The sequence below is a fragment of the Miniopterus natalensis genome, chromosome 2, assembly GCF_054644295.1.
Source record: "Miniopterus natalensis isolate mMinNat1 chromosome 2, mMinNat1.hap1, whole genome shotgun sequence".
Classification (NCBI taxonomy): domain Eukaryota; kingdom Metazoa; phylum Chordata; class Mammalia; order Chiroptera; family Miniopteridae; genus Miniopterus; species Miniopterus natalensis.
Genome location: NC_142082.1, coordinates 9,845,286 through 9,865,288, shown reverse-complemented (window position 1 = coordinate 9,865,288; position 20,003 = coordinate 9,845,286). Strand labels below are relative to the sequence as shown.

The 20,003-nt window shown below is 38.5% G+C and overlaps 1 pseudogene; it reads right to left on the bottom strand.

Moving 5' to 3' along the window:
* Positions 1-5,467: 5,467 nt before the first annotated feature.
* Positions 5,468-20,003, bottom strand: part of LOC107534038 (nuclear receptor coactivator 4 pseudogene) — a 117,277-nt pseudogene continuing 102,741 nt past the window's right edge.

Genomic DNA, 20,003 nt, shown 5'->3' with positions numbered 1-20,003 from the left:
ACAACCCATGGACATAGGCGGTGTGGGGAAGGTCTGGCATGGGCAATGGCTTGGTAGAGGGGGTAAAAGGGGGAGGGGGGGTTGGGGGGCACGGGGTATCTGTTTAATGTCAACAATAAATTAATTTTTTTTTAATTTTTAAAAAGATATCTAGGACCTATTCACATTTTCCTGACTCTCAGACAAGTGCTTACTAATATATATTTTTTAATTTTAAAATAATTTCAAATAAAGATTTTTTAAAAAGAAAATATAATATACATATATTCCCAAAGTTAGATATTTGTGTTTGTTTATCTTTATTGTTGAAAGTATTACAGATGCCCCCCCCCCTTGATCCCCTCCGCCCCCCATCTGCCCCACTCCAGGCCTTCCCCCTACTATTGCCTGTGTCCCTGGGTTATGAATTTATCTTATTTGACTCAATGTAGGCCAAGCATTTAATTTCAGCCTGAGGTAAAAAACTTGGGGAATGTGACCCAAGCAAGGCAGTCACTTTTGAGATGCAGATTCTTACCCAGTCTTCTCTTTGTTGGAGTTGGACACCCTTTACGTGCAAAGAAAACAGAGACAACCAGTAGCCAGAAACCTACTCAAATCATCAATATCTAAAAATGAGATTTCCCTCAGCTAATAGAACACCTTTGGTAGAAAATTACGAATCGGTCTCAAAGATAACAGGCGAGTCCCCTAGAATTATCTTTCTTCAATTTTAAAACTGGACTAGAACAGACCTGCGCAGTTATTTCCTCTCAAGGCCTGTGAGCTCGCTGTACCCTGAGGCTAGGCCTCCCCGATTTCCCCTTCTTCTCTCTCATCCTAATCTTATTGCCTCCTACCCTTGTTTTCCCTTAAAACTCTGTTTAATTTATCCAGAATTGCTTCTTTTCTCTCTGTTTTTGGTTATTTTTCTTTTAATAATTTAATTGGACCCTTTCTCTGAACTGTAGCTCACTTTCATCATGTGAATGGAATAATTTAGAATATTTTATCTTGATTCATTCTGATCAGTTTTAGAAAGAAATTATAAAGGCCCTTGGATTCGTTAGTGAATGCACAGATTGCTCTCTTCATGATTTCTGTGTCCCCTAAGCCATAACGGTTGTTTTGTGTGTAGGGTGCCCTGCAAACCTGGTGACGTTTAGGGGATTTCCCCGCTCTGTGGAATTTGGATTAAGCTTTATTTTGACCCCAACTGTCCTTTCATCACAAATCAGATCCAAGGAACGTGACCAGATCATTAAGGCTGTTTATGCCCAGTGAAAACAAACAAAAAACATAAAACACTGGACCCAAAGCACAATTTTTTTCTTCAATTGACATTATTGACTGAATGTATTTTCTGGATTATGAAAATAACTGCTTTGCTATCTTCCTCCCATGTTTCTCACATTAAAAAATATATACCTTATGTAAAAAAAAATTGAAATGAATAAAAATTCTCTGGAAATGGTTTCCTATGTCTAAGATACAGGCATTTCATGAAAAGTGGCTTCCGAGATTAAAGATAAAAGCTATAGCAATAGCCAGAATTTTTATTTGCAAATAAACCTCTGGTTATATTTATGTACTCAGAAGTGAATTTATTTGCAAATGTAACTTGCCTCCTAAAATAGGGTACATAAAATTAAATTTTTGAAATTTTAATTTTATATGTTAATACACCAGCAAGGGGCAAACACAGAAGACAGTAATGTAGTCTAATGGAAGTTCTCCACCTGCAGGGACACTTCCTATTCATAACCTGGGTGCCCGGCCTCGGCAGGTGGCTGGTAAGTCCAGCTGCTGGGGAGTCCAATGGGTCACACATATGTGATCCAAGGGACAAGCGGGAATAAGATTCATCAGGAAACTAACCCTGCTTTATATTTTTCTAATTTTTTTTCATGTTTCTCAAAATATTTGCATTTTATTACTTGTTTGTAAGAAATAAGTTTATAAAAAAAACCTGCTTTATTTTAAAAAAAAGATCACCTTAGACCAGGGTTCTTCAGCCAGTGAGCCACAAGAATGTTTAAAACAGGCAATACCTGACTACTTAGGGGCACTGACCTCTTTTCCCTGAGATTGTCAAATAAAAACATGACAACAGCCAACACAACAATAATTTTTGATGAATCAAAATTATGCTTTATTTTTTTGGCCAGATGGACAAAAAGTATATTTTTTGGTGTGCCGCAGAACTTTAGTAATTAGTTTCTGTGCCATGAGATGAGAACAGTTGAAAACCGCGGCCTCAGACCGGCGTGTTCCACACCGCAGGTCACACACAGCCCCTGATGCTGGGAGAAAACAGGGAGTCGTGGCCAAGAATGAAACGAAATGGAACAGACTGACCGAGAGAGGGGAACATGGAAGCACCTCGGCCGTGGTGTGGCCTGCAGCCCTTTCACTTAAATTGCACAGGCCTGCTCTTCTGCTCTCACGGAGGGCTGTGGCCCAACAGCCTGAGAGCCGCTGCCTGGGACAGCAGGGCGGCCGCCACGGGAACAACTGCGTGCCCGTGAGCCTCCGCTGGTGGCGGGCCGGCTGGCAGCTCCTGGCCTGGTGAGCGACCGAGTGACTGTGATGATCTGTCAGCCTTCGCAAGCTAAGCGTCCCGAGGCACACGAGGCTGTGCCGCCCCAGGGAGCCCGCCTTCAGCCACGGCGACGGCGAACTCTGACCTCGCTGGAATCCCGACAAGTCCTCAATTTAAGAAGCTCACCCGTCTGGTTGGGAAGTTGAGAGACATTTTTACGAGATTCTTTTTCTGTAACATGGGTTTGCCTTTTTCCTCTCACTGACTCAGCAAGAAAACAGTGACCAGTTCACTGTCTTCTTCCTTCATCCAGGTAGAGCTGAGGGCTCCATTTAACCACCTTTCCATCATTTTTTAAAATTTTATTTCATGTCTTCCTTCACCATGTATACCCTGTGTGCTCTCTTCCAGCCCCCACCCGACCCCCAACTACCACCCTGTTTGGTGATCACTGTCTTTTTTGACTTTTCCGTTCTGCTTTTGCAGACCATCCATTTTTCAACAGCATGTTCTCAGAAGATACGTACGAGAGGGGCCTGATGGAAATCTGCTCTCTGCCCCCTTCCCGCCTCCTCATCCCTCAGCAGTGCAGCAATCGCTCATTTAACCACAGCGAACGCAGTGTCTGCCTGCGATCTTTATACGTACAGCTTTCAGCAGTTTAATCATTTCGTCTGTGGTCATGGGTGTTGATCACCAGCAATGATGGGTGCAATGGAAAGTCCTAGGCGAGCCTTCATGTGCATGACAACAGGGCCCCTCCGTTACTCTGGGAGCTGCGAGTAAATTTGCTGAAGTGTGAACGAGGTAATGCTCTCGAGAACTGGGTAGGGGGACCTTTCCCCAGCCTCCTAGCCAACCTCAGGGTCCTCGTGGTCCCACAGGCGGTCCCATCGATGCCCCAGGAAACTGTCACACTGAGCTTATGCCTAATTTTGACTTTTGGATAGGACATTAAGTCACGGTGAGTAGTTCGTCTGGGTGACCAAGTCGACCCAACCCTCTCTCTCCCTTCCCCTTGCATTTTGTCCTGTTCAGTCCTTCCCAAAACTCTTTTCCAGGTGTGATCATTGATGGGATAACAGAGAACTGTGTTTAGATAGGACAGAATGTTTACATTTGGACAAGTGGCTTTTACAGCTACATGGGCCACTCATATCCACGTGTCCCCAACACTTTTTTCTGCTGCTTGGTACCCACAGAGTCTGAAACCCAGTCTCCCAGTTCGAAGATAGTAGAATTTCTAAGGCTAGCATTTCACAGCATGATCCTTTAGTATTAATCATCAAGGGCCGTCCACTCTTAACAACAGGTTCACAAAGCTATCAGTCATTTATTAGTTCTAAAAGTGGCTCTGACTAACATATCATTTTTTATTTTTATGCCTGTTACGCTTTTAATGGAGGGAGGTAAAAACTGCATCAATGTAAAAGACTGTTTTACATACTCATTAGCATAGTGATTACTGTAAATTTAGGAATACACAGAGTGTTAAACCTCAAAACCCACAAAGTTTACTGGAACCTAAGGTCATGGAAAAGCTCCTTACATGTTTACCCGCCACCTTTATTAAAGATCTAAACGGTGTCAGTGGGGGTGGCAGAAGGGGCTAAAATAACAGAGGTTTTTTACATCTGTGGTTCAAGAATTCCAGTGAATGGCAGACGGCACTCATCGGCCTGCGAACTTTCCCCCAAAGAGCTTTCTAGACGACAACACCACACACTTTAAAAGTATTTCCAATACCGTATTCCAAGGCATGTTGAGTGGATTAATAGTTTAAAGGTCTGAAAAGCAGCTATATCAGAGAATTTAAAAACATTATAAATCTCATTTCTCTTCTACAGAGAAACTTTTTAAAGCACGGACCTGACTTTAAGTATATTAAGAAAACATTGGTTTTCATAAAGCTTCAATAAACACCCCGAGGCACAAGTGTTCAGAATGGGCTGTTGACTGAAATGTCACTGAGTATGTTCCTATACACAGGGGTAAGGGTGCACTGTGCTTGCAGTAGGAGGATTTTCATTTATCCCTCGCTAAAGGCATCAGGTGTCAAGCTCAATGTCCATTTACATGGGCGCACCAACAGCCAGCCCTTAGGGTGATTAACCTTTCAAGTACTACATTCGCAACAGGTCTTGCCTTGTGCTCTTTGATTAGTCGGCGCTGGGGCTCTTCTGTCCGCATTTCTTCGGAATATTTTCAAAGAGGTTAGGACTACCCAGGATATCATCTTGAAGCAATTCAGAGAGCTTCTAAAAGAGCTCACTAGGCACTTTAATAACATTTAGAGAAGGAAATAGAGACAGCATTTGCAGCAGCTAAATTTATTCTGAAAGAAAGTAACATAGAAAAAAGCGTGGGCTAAAGTGTTTTGTAATTAATGTCAAAATTTGCCAAGATGCTGGTACACATTTTGGTTTAAAAGAAATCACTATATTCTCAAGGTTAATTATTTGTGTGAAATATGCTATATATTAATTAGACAGAAGAAATAATGATTTCCATCACTAATGGAAGAAAACCCACAACAAAAGAGGCATCCAGAGGAGGGTAATCAAAAGGTTAAGGAAGTTTACTAGCTTTAATCAACTATTTCCTTGTTAAACCTACAGTGTTTTCATGTACTAGTAACAGCCCAATCTAAGGAGCCATGGAGGCTTATGAAAGAAATATCCACCAGGATGCCATGTTTCTAGCAGTGGGTGAGTTAAGTTCATACTTTGAAAAAAGGAACTGAATCACCTCAACATCAACAGGCAGCCTTTTTTACACAGTAACTCATAGTACGATGACTTATTGCTCTTCACTAGTTCAAAATTAGGCAGGGCAGGAATTGGCTGGTCACACCCGGAAACACAACAATTTGGCAGGTTGCAGTCACTCGCTCATGGAAATGTGACAATTTGCAGAAAAGGTGCTTGATGCTAGCACTCCACTCCTTCACATCTGTAGAGGAAGTCAACACAACTGCTTTTCTCCATCAATTTTAAGCTACACACAGGCAAAGGGATCACAAACTGCTGGGAGGCCGTAACAGCCTGGGGGAAAGTTACATGTCTCCTGCAGGGGTGAGTGAAGTGATCCTTGCTTGGCCTTCTTCTGGGGTCCCCGCTTCTCCTGAGGATAACTGGCTGAGGTTTCCTGTCTTCTTTCCTGGCAAAACCTAGTCAACTGTGTTAAAGGGACACGGGAAGTGCCCGGGGGCCTGGAGAGTTTTTGTTTGCCAGCTCTGTCCGGGGTACTAGGCACTTCCTTGGGATGTTCTTCTTTGCACGAGGGGGTGGTGAGCCACTCTGACAAGGGACTGCTCCTTATCACTTTGAAGGAATCAGCAATGCTAGAAGGAGCCATGGGCCTTGGTGTCTTAGCTTGTTCTGTTGCCTCTTTTCTGGAAGGACAGAGCCACATATTCAGGGAATCTGTATGCTTCTCCTGTTTAGGTTTGGTGACCACAGGCACACCATTTCCACCCTTTCCTTCTTTCTCCAGCCGCCACTTACATATTGCACACCTCCAGGACAAGCCAATCCTCAATAACCATGCTGGGAGTGGACAAGGCTTTCTTGGCTTCGATGTGATCATTCAGGCACTTCAGATTGTCCAGGTTTTCAATCTCCACAACTTTGGACTGGTTGTCCTGACAAGTGGTACAGGAAATGGGCTTGAGAAGCCAACCATTCATACCCTAGGACTCCTGGAACACCTGGAACAAGAGCTTAAATTCTCTCTGGTTTCACAGCTGCCATTCCCAGGTTTCTCCAGCTTTGCGGGTTCCTGGGGAGTCACTAGCCAATCAGGAAGATCCAGATCATCTAGATCAAGAAGCTTTAGATCTTCAACCTTTTCAATATCAATGCAGTAAGAACTGGTGGTAGAATAACTGTTACCCTCTTGGTAACTTGGGTTTTCAGAAACTTCTTGTTGCTGACTCTTGTGGAGTCAATTTTCTAAGCCCTTTAGGTTGCCCCAGATATTATTTAAAAAACTGCAAGCTCTGGCATAAGTCTGGCTGTTCTCCAAGGTCTCCTGTAGGGTAAGCCAGCCCTGGAGATTGGTGCTGGGTGTGAAAGGAGCCTGATGACCATTGGCAGGTTTGCTTCCAAGGAGCCATTCACTGAGAGGGTCAGCTGTGGTGCTGGATGCTAACTTCTGCTCTGGCAATGGGATGCAGCCTCTTTTCTCTATGAAGCTCCCAATATCTGATGACCTAGCATGCGCCATCAAGTGCTCTAGAATTTGGATGATCTTGAGGGACCCCAATGTGGTGAAGGCCTGGTACAGAGTAGTTGTGTCTGTTTCAAAGAGTAAGACAGTAGACTTTTCAGGTTTGAGGGTCAAGCTACCTAGTCTCTCCAGGCCCATGGAGATTTGATTGGCTCTCTCTTCATTTTGGGTGCACTCTAGCTGATGAGTAAGACAATTGAACTAGCCCGGTAGCCAGTAGATCTACTGGGCCTAAAGCTGAAGTGTCTTCTCTTTACTCTGATAGATGAGACCTACCTATTTATACAACCACACCTCAGGGCAACATAACACCTCAAAAGGGGTTCTCTATAAGGGGGCCATTCTGGTCTTGTGTGGGACTAATTCTGCTCACTCTTCCAGCTACAAGTGCAACTGCAGGGGATCCGAGGGGACCTTTGGTGGAGAGACACCTCTTGATGCAAGCCAAGGGCCGAAAAAGCTGTCTCCATTTTTTAAAATAAGAAAACATTGAGTATCAAACCTACCCTTTTTTCAGAATTTCTTCACCTTCATGAAAGGATTGAGGAAAGAGCCTACATGCTGGGGCAGATTAAATTGAAAAATAATTTAATTAAAATATATCTGTTCTTGCCAGTCTGCCATAATCTAATCATTTCAGATGATACTCTTCCAGTCTAGAGTGGCCTCTGTTCTTATTTTGGAAATAACACAAATCTAATATTTCACACACATCTTTTATTTTGGGAATCCAATAACTCACCCTCTCAAAGCCACATCTAGTAGAATGTCATAAAAATATTTTGAAAGTGGAAAAGAAAACAGAAGAAAAAATATTATTTCGTAATACTTCCTGATTTTCAGGAAATATTCATGCTCCTTAAAAAGATATACGGCATATATCAATCACAAAATAATATTAGGAGTAAAGTATAAATTATCTTTTAAATCTTCTGTAAAATTAAAAATGCACTTCCCCTTTTATCTTTGACCATAAATAACCTCTTCTGACTCATAAAATTAATCCAACTTATTTTAAAGACAACAGAGCTTTGCGTGCAATGTTCCAGAACATTGCTACGTGGCCCCAGAGTGCCCATCATTTTAGGGATACCCACCAACGGAATGCCAATTAACTTGAGAATCAAAACAATTAGATGAGAAACACACTGTAGGAACTTGGGTCTTGTTCTTTCTCAGATACAGAGAATCTTAGGGTTTGCACTTGCCTTGGAAAACAGGAGAAACTATAAATTTACTCAAAGTGCAGCCTAAGGGGGGTGGGGCAAGGGCGGTATTTTAGGTCCATTAGGGTAATTGGCGACCCACTAATTTAAGCTTTGGGAAGTTATGTGATGACTGTGATCATTGACCAGTCGCCTCCCCACTTGGGATCGCCCCATGTCATCCCACCACCTCCAATTATCCCCAGAATCATAATATAGAAAGATGAGAACCCACTGTTCACTATTTATGATACCCTACATTTTGATCAGTTATGATATTTACTCGAGTCTGTTACTGGCCCATTGCTTTCCTTGTGCACTGCTCCCTGAGGGCGCTCTCATCCATTCTACTGTCCTAGCATGACTCCCATGCAGATGGCTCCTCACTTTTCTTAACTAGCCTGCGCTGCACCCCTGAGCTTCCAAGAAGACATCTCACCAGCACACCCCACAGGCGTGTCCAATTCAATATATTCAAACCAGAGCCCACTGTCTTCTTTCTAACTCTTTCTTCCTTCAGCATTTGCTTTCTCCGTTAGTGGAATGACTCTACCCAGGTGCCCATGCTAGGAAACGGAGGGATCCTCGGCTCTTCCTATTGGACTTTCTAGGTGATTCACCAGGCCTCAGTATTTCTCATGTCTGGCCTTTCATCTTCATCTCTTTCATTTATTCAGCAAATATTTAATACGTGCCTACCATATGCAAGGCACTCTTCTAAAGCTGAGCTTACTTTGAACAACAAGACATTAAAAAAAAAAAAAAAATTCCCTGCCCTTCTGGAGCTTTCATTCTCATTGCAGGAGACAGAAAATAAACAATAAATATAATGCATGAATTATGAGAAGCTGAGATGTGCTACAGACTCAAACAGCACAGGATGATGAGGGTCAGAAATGCAAAGTGGATTAAACGTCATGTGGCCTGATCAGAGTAGGCCTCGCTGATAAAGTCATATTTGAGCAAAGATTTAAAGAATGTGTAAGAGTTAAGAAAAGATGGCAGGAGAGTGTGTGCAGGGTGATGATAGCCAAGGCAGGGTGTGTGTGGTGATGGGAAGAGTGGCAAGACCTGTGAACCTGGAGATCATGGTCTTAGTCAAAAATCAAATTGATTCCTTCTAAATATGCCCCTTCAAGTTGTGTCCCTCTCTGCTCTGTATTCTACCAGCCTTGAAAGTTATTTCTCTACTATTCAAATGGCCTTAATTCTCCCCTTTCTAAACCTTTCAATGACTCCGCACAGACCACAAGGAGCAGTTAAATGAACTGGTATATAAATAGTTCCATGGTCCGCTTTGTGTTTACTTCTACTGGCATATCTCACTCTGCTTACTGTCTGTCTACTTGACGTCAAGCAGTACTCAACGCTTTGTAGTTTCAAGGACACCAGTTTTTGCTACCATAACTCTGTGTCGTGCATTCTTTGTGGACTTCCTATCCATGTTTCATCTGACTACATAATGCTCATCACACTTCTTCCCTTTTCACCCCAATACACATAAAATTCAGTACGTCTCTCTTTCTACCTATGCACGTCTTCAGTATTGCTCTTACTATGTTATAAATGCATTTTTATTAGCCCCTATCTGAGCTCCTTAAAATAAAGAACGTATGCTTTGTGGAGAGTAGATGCCCAGTAAATATTGATTGAATAGATGAATATTATCATGTCTAAATTGCTATACAATGGAGAGATTTCAGTTGAACTTTAAGATGAACTTTCAAATGTTTCCTATTGTTTTAAGATAAAATTCCAGTTTCTTTGCCTCTCTTGGGCCTCAAAATATTAGACCTATTTAGCTTTTCAAATTCTCTGTGTGTATGTGTGTGTGTAAGATCATTCATCTGTTCTGCATTCTTTTCTTTTCTTTTTTTAAGCTGGGTATCTACTATACAAAAGGCATACAGTCTTTGTGCTAAAGAAGTTAAAAGCTCAGTGAAAACATATATAGTGTAGGTGCTTTCCTCTTTTTAACGTAACTTCAGTAAGTCGATTAATTGATACAGTCCTTGTTTTCCCCATAAATCCACTGTTCTCATTCCAGCCTCCAAAACTCTGCTTTAATTTTTCCTCTTTCTCCTGCTTGGAAAACCTGTGTTTCCCCCTCTATACTCCACAGTGTCATCAGAGTGAATATTTGCCCAAGAACTTGGGATGTCTGTTACTGGAATGGGCTAAGGAGGTCTATGGGCTGTTTGTATTTGGAGATGGTTAATTAGAGCATAAACAATTATTTGCCCAAGCCAATTTGGAATTTGCCTTGTATTTCTTATTGAATAGTGAACAAAATACTTTACTGAAGACAATTCTAGTTTCAAGACTCCAGCCAGAATCTTCAAAATAAAAGAGAGTAAATGGACACGTCTTAATGAAGAGGAAAATCAATGAGAAGAAAATGGTCATATGCTTTGTTTGTCTTATCATAGAAGATAACTTCTTTTCTTTTCTGTTTTCCCCATCTGTTCAGCATTCTAAAGTTTGCTTTCTTATGACTAATTGCAATTTCTTAGTATTGATTCAATGTGATGCACACCAAGGAACTACATAGAGATTTAGTCTTGATTTGAAGTTGTTGCATTTATATTCTCTCTTTTCTTTTTTCACCTGACCTTCTCTCTGGCAAGTGGAATACTCTACGTATCCTGATGTGCCATAACTTCCTCAAAAATACCAGAGTCCTTGCATTAACAGTATGTAGAAAAACAATAAATCACTGGAACACTGCCACGCATTTCCCCCAGAGAAACATTATCATGTACGATAAACATGCAGAGAAAGACCCACTGACCTAGAATGCAATTAGCTAGACTGCCACTTCCTGTGTTTGAGAAGCTAGCTCCTCTTTCAAATATTATTAGGGATCTAATTGTTTTAGAAGAAGCTAAGAGGATAATAAGAAGAAAATTCTTTCCTAACAAGGGAACATTGCTAATATCTACCTCATTTTGCAGGAGGAAAACATTACACTCTTATATTTTCGGAAATCAAATGTAAATGGTATGCCCTTTTACCATTTTTCTAATCTTTGTAGAGAGAAGTAATCTTAATGACTACATGTTTTTATTAGTTAGTTAACATACCTTGAAGTGACTTTAAGACAGTATTTTTCTGTCTCTTGTAGTTTTAGGTAGATTACAATCACCCCCTCTCAGTAAATCAGCCTTTGTCACTTAATTGGTTATAGATCTGAATGTCATGCCTAGGATTAGGTTTAGAATTGAGCAGTCACCACATGGTGTGTTTTGGAGCCATCTCTCCACGGAGTATGATTGCCCCCACACAAACAGTAGATACTTGAAAATCTACCAAGGGAGGTAGTGTGACCCTAGAAGAAAAAAGGTATCAGCATACAGGCTCTGGCATTCGTGCCTGGCTTATACTCCTAGTCTCGTGGTTTACTTTTTGCCTGATCCTTCCCATCTGTAAAGGAGAATCATGCTACTTATTCCTTGGGGTTAAAGATTAAATGAAACAACACACGCAACCTACTTATGACTATACCTGGTCAAGAGTACATGCTTTAAACATTTAGTAATTGTTACTAGCATTCATCATTTTTACTCGCTGCGTCTGTACCCTGTCTCTAGTAAAGATGAAGCCTGAAGCTAACACACGGCAAAGTGTTAGTTCCTTACTCAATGAGAGAACATATGGATTACCTTCATAAACTGCAAAGTGCTCTAAGGGCTCTATAAAAACAAAGAAGTGGTCTAATTAGCATTTTAAAGGGCAAAGCGAAAACAAAAATGGTTTGGGTACAAGGCGGATGGCAGAAAAAGCCTGAAAGGAAATTCAGTTATTTCAAATACATTTTCCAAGTGCCTCCTTTATCGTGAATTAGAGAACAAAATTCATCTCTATGTAGTTATTCCGTGAAAGAAGGCCCATGAGAGAGGACTCGTCACACAGATTGAACTGAAGAAGCCCAGGCCAGGGAGCCAGCCATGCACGGGGCAGAGGGAATTGTTAGCCTGGACATATCCTGACCAGCCAGGAGTGTGCCTAGGGGAACATGTATCTCTGTGAGCCAAGGGAGCGGGAACTTTGGAAGTTTTAACATCTGGGAGCAGCTGTTTGCTATAAACAGAATAAAATGAGGTTGGCAACATAGCCCCCCTTTGATTTGCTGCCCGACCACCCACCCTACGTAATGGAGGTCAGGCCTGATGTGGACAATAACAGTTATAAGTACCCAGCTCCCCTGTGAATATATCTAGGCAGTTTTAGAGCTGTTTGCAGGGGGCAGAACTTGGGGTGGGAGGATTGACAGTAATCACGCCCTAATCACTTCTTTTATCCTACTATCTTGCACACAATAAAACACTAAAGTAAAAAGCACATAATAGTGGCTCAATCATTATTTTTAGTGCATAAAAAAATAAAAGAAATCATGCAAAAGGTTGTCTTTGGGATTTCCTGCAGAGATATATATGGGTTGAAATACAACAGAGTGACTTAGAAATGTGGTCACAGCTCAGATTTCACAAAAAATCCCTAGCAAGTCTCTGTTCTACCCTGGCGAGACTGGAACTGGTGGCTTACAAAACAGCATGTTCATTGTGAATCCTCTGGCATCTCTACCTAAATCTGAAAAGATTCCAGATGCTATCGTAAGCCAACATGACTAACTTTCCTTTCCAGGAGAATCAGAATCCACTTAAAAAATACCATAAACCCAGAGTAAGAGAGTTTTCCCGTAAGGAACTACTAAAATATTTTAAATTATAAAATATTTAATAAGATCCCATTTTGTAAAGAATTCCTTTTGTTGCTTGACTGGGCGCAACATATTAAATACCTTAAGCAAACATACTGTGAAAATGTATAATCAGATATATGTAATAAAATTATATTAATCTAAAGTCTTCTCATGCAAACCCTGAAAACTAACTCTTGTAATTATGTACCATAATATATTTAGCTGCATTTTGAGTTCATTTAGCAAAATGAATCATTATAACGCTTTCATATTTATGCACAGCAAATTGCATTATGTTGATAATGTATTTATATGGATAACTGATCTCTCATTGAAATTGAGTCATCTCAAGAGGGAAATTCACTATAAAGTTGGTATCAGTGACACTACACCAATCGTGTTGTGATGTGTTGTTCATAAACAATAAAGCTGAATAAAAAACTTCAACATTTTGTCTTGTAGAAATGTCATCTAAGTATACTTTGCTACTTTGCTAAGGAATAAGAGACAAATGTCTCGTTGCTTATTTTATATCATTTAAAAGCTATTCAGAGAAGCTAGTGATACTTTTAGATTGGGAATCCTGTCAGTCTTAGAATATATGGTTATCCTTAAAGTCTGTTTAGCTTTTCTAAAAATAAAAAGTACTCTTTGATCATTTAAATTATTAAAATTAGAATTTTACCAAAAATGTTATGATCAAATAGAAGTACATACATCCGTCAGCATACCTTTTACTACAAAAACAAAAAAGCAAACAAACAGAAGACACCAGACTTAGATCCAGCCACAGCATCGTGAAGATTTGGATATTTGGTATTTATTTTCCTAATTCACCTCCCACTATCTCTTGAGGGTTTTTTAGGAAATTTGTCGAAATCAAACATTCCGTATTCTCTTCCCATCATAATTACAAATTCACTTTCTGACAGTGGGCAACAAGAAAAAAATTGCCCAGAAATACAATTTGTATTTTACTATGGATTTGAATGGATTTCATTTCTTCCTTACTCTGCCCTAGATAAATATCTGAAATTTAGTGCGTAAACTCCACATGTATTAAATCCCCCTTTCATTGGCATCCAGCTTTTCCTTCCTCTCTTCCTTTCCCATTTCCTTTCTTCCTTTCCTTCCTGTGTTTCTTCCCTTCGTTCTTGTTTTCACATATATTCTAGTGCTTCATTAACTATTTTCAACCCTCAAGCTAGGACCCACAGCTTAACACTTACACCCCTCACTTGACACATGCCTGGCCCTAAAGCAGCCACTTTCTGAGTTGAAAGTTTTATTTGTGACCATCTAAGGCAGTGTTTCCGAAACCAGCAGATCATAAAAATTACCTAGGGATCTAATTAATATGCAGATATCCAGGATCAAAGGAAAAACAGCTTTAAATAAACTCCTTAGAACATTCTTTTGATTAGAAACTTTTGAGAAACACTAATGTAAACCCCCTCCCCCGGTGGATGCTGTTTCTTCTCTGCCATTCTGCATGTGGTCAAATAACACCAGCTACAGAGAGAGAAATACTTATCTAAGAGAAAGACTATTTCACTGCCTGACCACTCTTATTATAGCAAAGGGGTCTTCTCCTATTGTTCTTAATCCTGTTTCCTATTCTGCAAGTTACAGTTTTATCATGGCAACATGCTGCTATCATAAAAAATAGCTGAATTATAGAAAAAAAATCGAAAGTGCTATAATATATATGATTTGACATGAGCAGATTTTGCCAGCAGGAAAGCAATGAAAATGGGATCAAGTCTTACCAGCAAAAGAAATTAACCCACAGGAGCCTGACAATTGCAGGCTTATTTTAAGTGAGTAGTGATATGTTTTGAAGGTTATTAAGATGTAACCTCTTACTCATTTGGAAGATGGAATGTTTCTCCTTGAGAAGAATCTTTAGGAAAGTTACAAATTCTTACCTGGAACAGGTGAGTTGACAGAGTATTGCTACAATAACATGATCTTAGTCAGAAAACTTGGGTTTAAATTCCAACCAAGACACACTAATTTTGCCACCTCGGGTACATGATTTAACCCCTCGGAGAATTAGTTTTTCATGTATGATCTATAATAAGGCAATTCTGACATAATTATAATAAAGGTTAAAGGTGAAATGATCATAAATTGTTTAGTTCTATAAAAATATGAAATGTTAAGAAATTTTACTGAACTGGAGAGTGAAATGTGTCTGGTAGAATTCTATCTCCAATTAGTTGAAAAAATTTCCAAAGCTCAGCAGTTCACTGGCATGCACATATCTAAAATTATATGTCTCTGGAACTCACCTCTAAGGCTCTTGAAATGTCATTTCATCAGCAGCAGATTTCTCTTTTGTTCCTTATTAGGTTTCATTAATAGGGATTCGAGACTAGAGATAAAGAAACCAGAATGAGAAGAGTGTATCTTATAAATGAAGTTAGATATCACTTCATTATACTGACCACAGAAGATGATGAAACTATAGGAAAAATCAATGCTTATGATTTAAAAGACAAGGTGGGAAACTGAGTCAATGAATGAAGCGCCTTAAGCCATCTTAACTAGATCCCACTACAGGGAAAGCATCCATGGCAGCTGTTTTATTATTTCATTGCATTTTTGTGTGTTTTTAGTTTATTGAACAGATCTTTATTTTTAAGGAGAGAAATTAAATGTTCAATTTCCTCTTAACACACAATACAACTGTGTATATATTCAGGTCCATACTTGAGTGTTTAGGTCTTTAATGGAAGGAATAAAATGAGGCCTAGAAAAAACTTAAGCGCTAGGTCTGATGTTATCCAGCTGTTGGTTCCTGATAAAGACAGAACATCCATACTGGAAATATCGGGGGAACGCTTTGTAAAGCATATGATTATCTAACCACTATGCTGTCTACTTGAAATTAATACAAAATACTATTGAAGATCAACTGTAATTGAAAAAAAAATTAAATTTAAGAAAAGGAACATCCAAACATCATTTTGTTTGTCTTAAAATAAGGGACTAGTGTTAATAATCACTGAAGGATGCATCTAATTTCAACTTTGAAAGGATTTGTATATGCATTTTTATTTAAGAAAAATATTTTAAAATATAAACAAATAGTTTGAACGCAAACCAAAAACAAACAAAAAAACAAAGGAATGCAGATATGTTTATCACGTTAGGTATTCACCCCCAAAAAATGACAGAAAAAATAGATTAAATGAACTTTCTTATTTAATATTAGAAAATATGATATTAAAATCTTTTAAAATATTATTTCATTACTATTGTTACAGATAAAATACTTTTATTTTCAACCTAATAACATTTTGCATTTAGTAAAACAAGGACAAATTTAATGATGGTTCAAGTCAATTTTGGCTTTTAAAATATTTTTCATATGTATAAAAAAAGTTTAAATTCTAAATTGTGTATCTAATTTATGGCATGTCACTTAATAGCAGTGAAGGGACTGAAAAAATATGAAGAGTGTCAAATTAATTTTCTCACCACTTTCTGTTCACCATGACAGGAAGGATGAAGGGCAATTCAAAATTTAATTATTCAACAAACTCTGAACGAGTTTCTCATACACTCTAAGGAAGAGCGATCCAGGGCAGAATGTCTACGTAAGCGTTGTAAAGGAGATGCGAACAAATTGCTCTGTAAGAAAACAAAATCAGATTAATTCCAAGTATAAATCTCAAGAGAGTGACTTATGAGTGCATTTATCAACAAACACCTGGGTGACTTAACAAAGTCTTACTCATTGAGCATGTAAATGAAGAAAATTAATGAGTTCCTAGGGATATAGATACTTCGATGATGTTTTTCCTTAATTATTTTCAGGAGCTAGATGAATAATATAATTAAAATTTTCCAAATCAACTAGCAATTTCATATGTTTCAAAATAATTTCAAATTTTTGGTTAGAATATAGTATAAATTAAATTTTGGCTAATTAAATTTTGTGACACAGGTACAAATTTTTTTATTTATAAAATTAATAAATTTTTGTATTATTTATGGGTTTGGCTTTTCTGGTTGTTTTTAAATTATCCATGAATACGTTTATAAATTTATAAATATCAAATTTTACTGAATTATGCAATGTCATCAGTAAGCAAAATAGTATATATAACATTCAATGATTTTATAATTCACCCATTATGTTAATTGAAGACATTTTTCAACAAATTTGCTTGTATATTTTGTAAGAATGATCTGGATTTTAAAATATTAAAATATTTGTGCTCATAATGAATTAGTCATTCAAAATGTTCATTCAATGAAATAATTTGAGTGTCATTTTTACCCAAGGTTTGTTCACAGTAATCATTCAGCTACTATAATATACAAAAAGTGGACCAAGATAAGATTTCATTTCTATTTTCTTGTCACTAAACACATATTGATTCATATTTTGACTTTCCTAAATGATTTCTCATACTACCAATCCATAAATAGTTTTGATGATTAAGTATTTTGCCTCGGTTATAAAAATTAGATAGGAAACTTTTCATTTATATTTCAACATATAAGTTGACTGTGTCCATTTCTTTTCTTATATTTCTGAAGCCGTCCCTGGTGACATTTCACTGCTTAAAACACTGAAAGTCTCCGTTTATTTTGTTCTTGACATCATGCTTCACATAGCTCAAGTATGACAACCCTAGATTCCGAAAGCTGATTCCTGAAAGAGGAATTGACTTTATATATTTGATGATTTCAAAATTAAATTTTTCATGAACATTTATTGAGCACTTACTATATGCAATATACTGTTAACATCTTTCATGGTACTTTTCAGAAAATGATAGTCACATTTCTTCTTAAATTATTCTTACTTGTTGCTTAAGTGGCAGGTCATAAAGAATTAATAGGAAATACAGCGAGATGAAAAATATAATGAGTACAGAGAGAAAATGAATTTTTGATGCTTTCTATTTTGAAATTCCGAAGAGGCAGTCTGTTGTTGTGTTCAGTCATTTTTCTCATTCTTTTTCTAAAGTGTCTCTCTGATTTTCCTTTTCTTCTCAATTGTGGCTACTAAGACTGAAGCGTAGGCTTTCCTCACTTGATGCTTGAATACTACAGCAGCTCTTTAATTGCCCCTATTCATTCCTTCTCTAATTCACCCTTTCACTGTAATAATCTGTCTGAAATATCGCTATTACGATGTCACTCTTCTGCTCAGGAAACTCCTATACCCTATAGCCTTCTGCATGAAAACCAAATTCTCCTACCTGGCATTAAAATTCGCTCATAATTTTGTGCCATTCTACTAGTGAGGCTTTATTTCCTATTTTTCACAATACACATGCTCTGTTTCTGTCTGACTGGTCAACTCATTTCCCTCCCAACACACTCTGCTTCTTGCCAAGTATGTTTACAAGTGACTATAACCATTAAAATAGAGGATGGGTCATTAATGCCACTTCTTTTTTTTGTCCAACACAGCTAACAATTTTGCCTCTTTTATGCCTAGTGGTAAATGTCGAATTGAATGCACCATATAGACTGGTGAGCATGGGTTAAGCTAAAATAACTCTAATTCCTCTGAGAAGCAATCTATCTTCAACAGCAACCTTCCTCACAAAGGTTTTCCTGAATCATTTAAGATAGAGTATTTTAGGCAGCAAAGTTTTAATTACATGTATTATTTGCTTTATGAAAATTGACAGCCCATGCTATACATCTCTTTCTGCATCAAGAATATTATATACAAAAGACCATTGTAATAGCTGGAAGGCAAGGAAAGAGAGGAGTCCTGAGCTTTGCATTTAGCTGACCTTTCGCGCTTATCCGATTGGGCCCTCTCCACTGGAAGAAAACCTTTTCTATTTTTCTCCCAATTAATGCTGCCCTCCAAGCCCTTTCTACTTCTTGGTTTTCCAAAGGTACATTTTGGTTTGCACCGATTTCTATGGTATATACAACTAAGTGAATATAGAAGCTACTCATCCCTCCTTCTTTCAACCTCATAGCAAAGTCTAACATTCCTGTTCGGGAAGATTGCAGGGTGTGAGAACAACTCCTGCGCTCCTAGGTCTTTGCAATATATTCAGAAGATCTGACAGATACAGATACAGGCTACATATATACATATATAGGTAGGTAAACAGATAAGGCAATGTAGGCATAGAAATAGATATACACTATTTCATGTTACTTAGACATATCGCTGATATTGACTTAGGACTCCGGATGCCTAACATTTCAGATATTTTCATGGCTATTGGGAATAAAATGAGAGTTCATCTGGCAGAATCCCACGTACTTGATTATTTGTAGAAATATGTTACATACATATATATAATACTCTTTTTAAGTCAGCACATTTACTTAGATATCTCATTCCGCAAACATTCTGGATCAATAAGAGCTTACACTTTTGCTTATTATGTGTCCTCGATCAATATTATTGATTCTGAACTTTGAAATTTTCCTCTATGACAGAACTATCTTACTTTTCACCCTTTCTATACTTTCATTAACAACCAACTTGAAGTTTGTTCTCATTGAACTGTCCTTATATATCTGGTTCATTCACCTCTGTCTGACTTCAGTTTTCTTCCTAACTTAGTGAAACCGTATAAAGCCTCCTTAGTGGTCTTCTCATTAATCCTGGAAAATACCTCGCCTGTTTGCCTTTTCCATCTGTATTCTACTCAACTCTGAGTAGTCCTTAGAATCGTTTCACTGGTTTTAGACAATTTAGCATTGCTGGAGAAAGTAGGTACATGGTGCTAATTTCACTACAGATCCCTATCTCCCAATCCTGCTCATCTCTCACTACTGCTCAGAAATGATATTTGTTTCCTGATTCCATAGTGCATCATCCTGAAAAGAGAGTTCAGCCCTCTCGTTACATTTTAATATATTCCCTTCTTCCCATGTTAAAATCTTCATCCCTGCCTAGCTGCGCTTATCAATGCCACCTCAAATGACCCGTGCAGACTGTTCTCTACGTAAAGACCTCCCATCGATATCTGGCACCTTACCCTTCATTCCTGCCCAAATAAAAGAAGAAAAGAACCATAATTCCTCCATTTTTTAGTGCTAAACCATCTACCTGGACTTTGACAGTAACCTTTTTTCTTCTTTTCATGAAAACTTGCTCCATTAAATAATCAGCATTTTCGGCATTCTTCCCTTTTTTTTCTTACTAATGTGTTTCCATTTTCCCTTCTGCAAAGCCTATCCTCACACTGACAGTCTCTCAAGGCATCACTCTGTCCTGTCCTCTGGCTGCCAAACCTTTTGAAAGAGCAGCTGTAGCATTTTTGCCATAATTCCATCATGTTTTCATTTCTTGCAGAATAACTTTCACTACAAATTCTTGATAACCAGCCTATAAGTCTTTTCC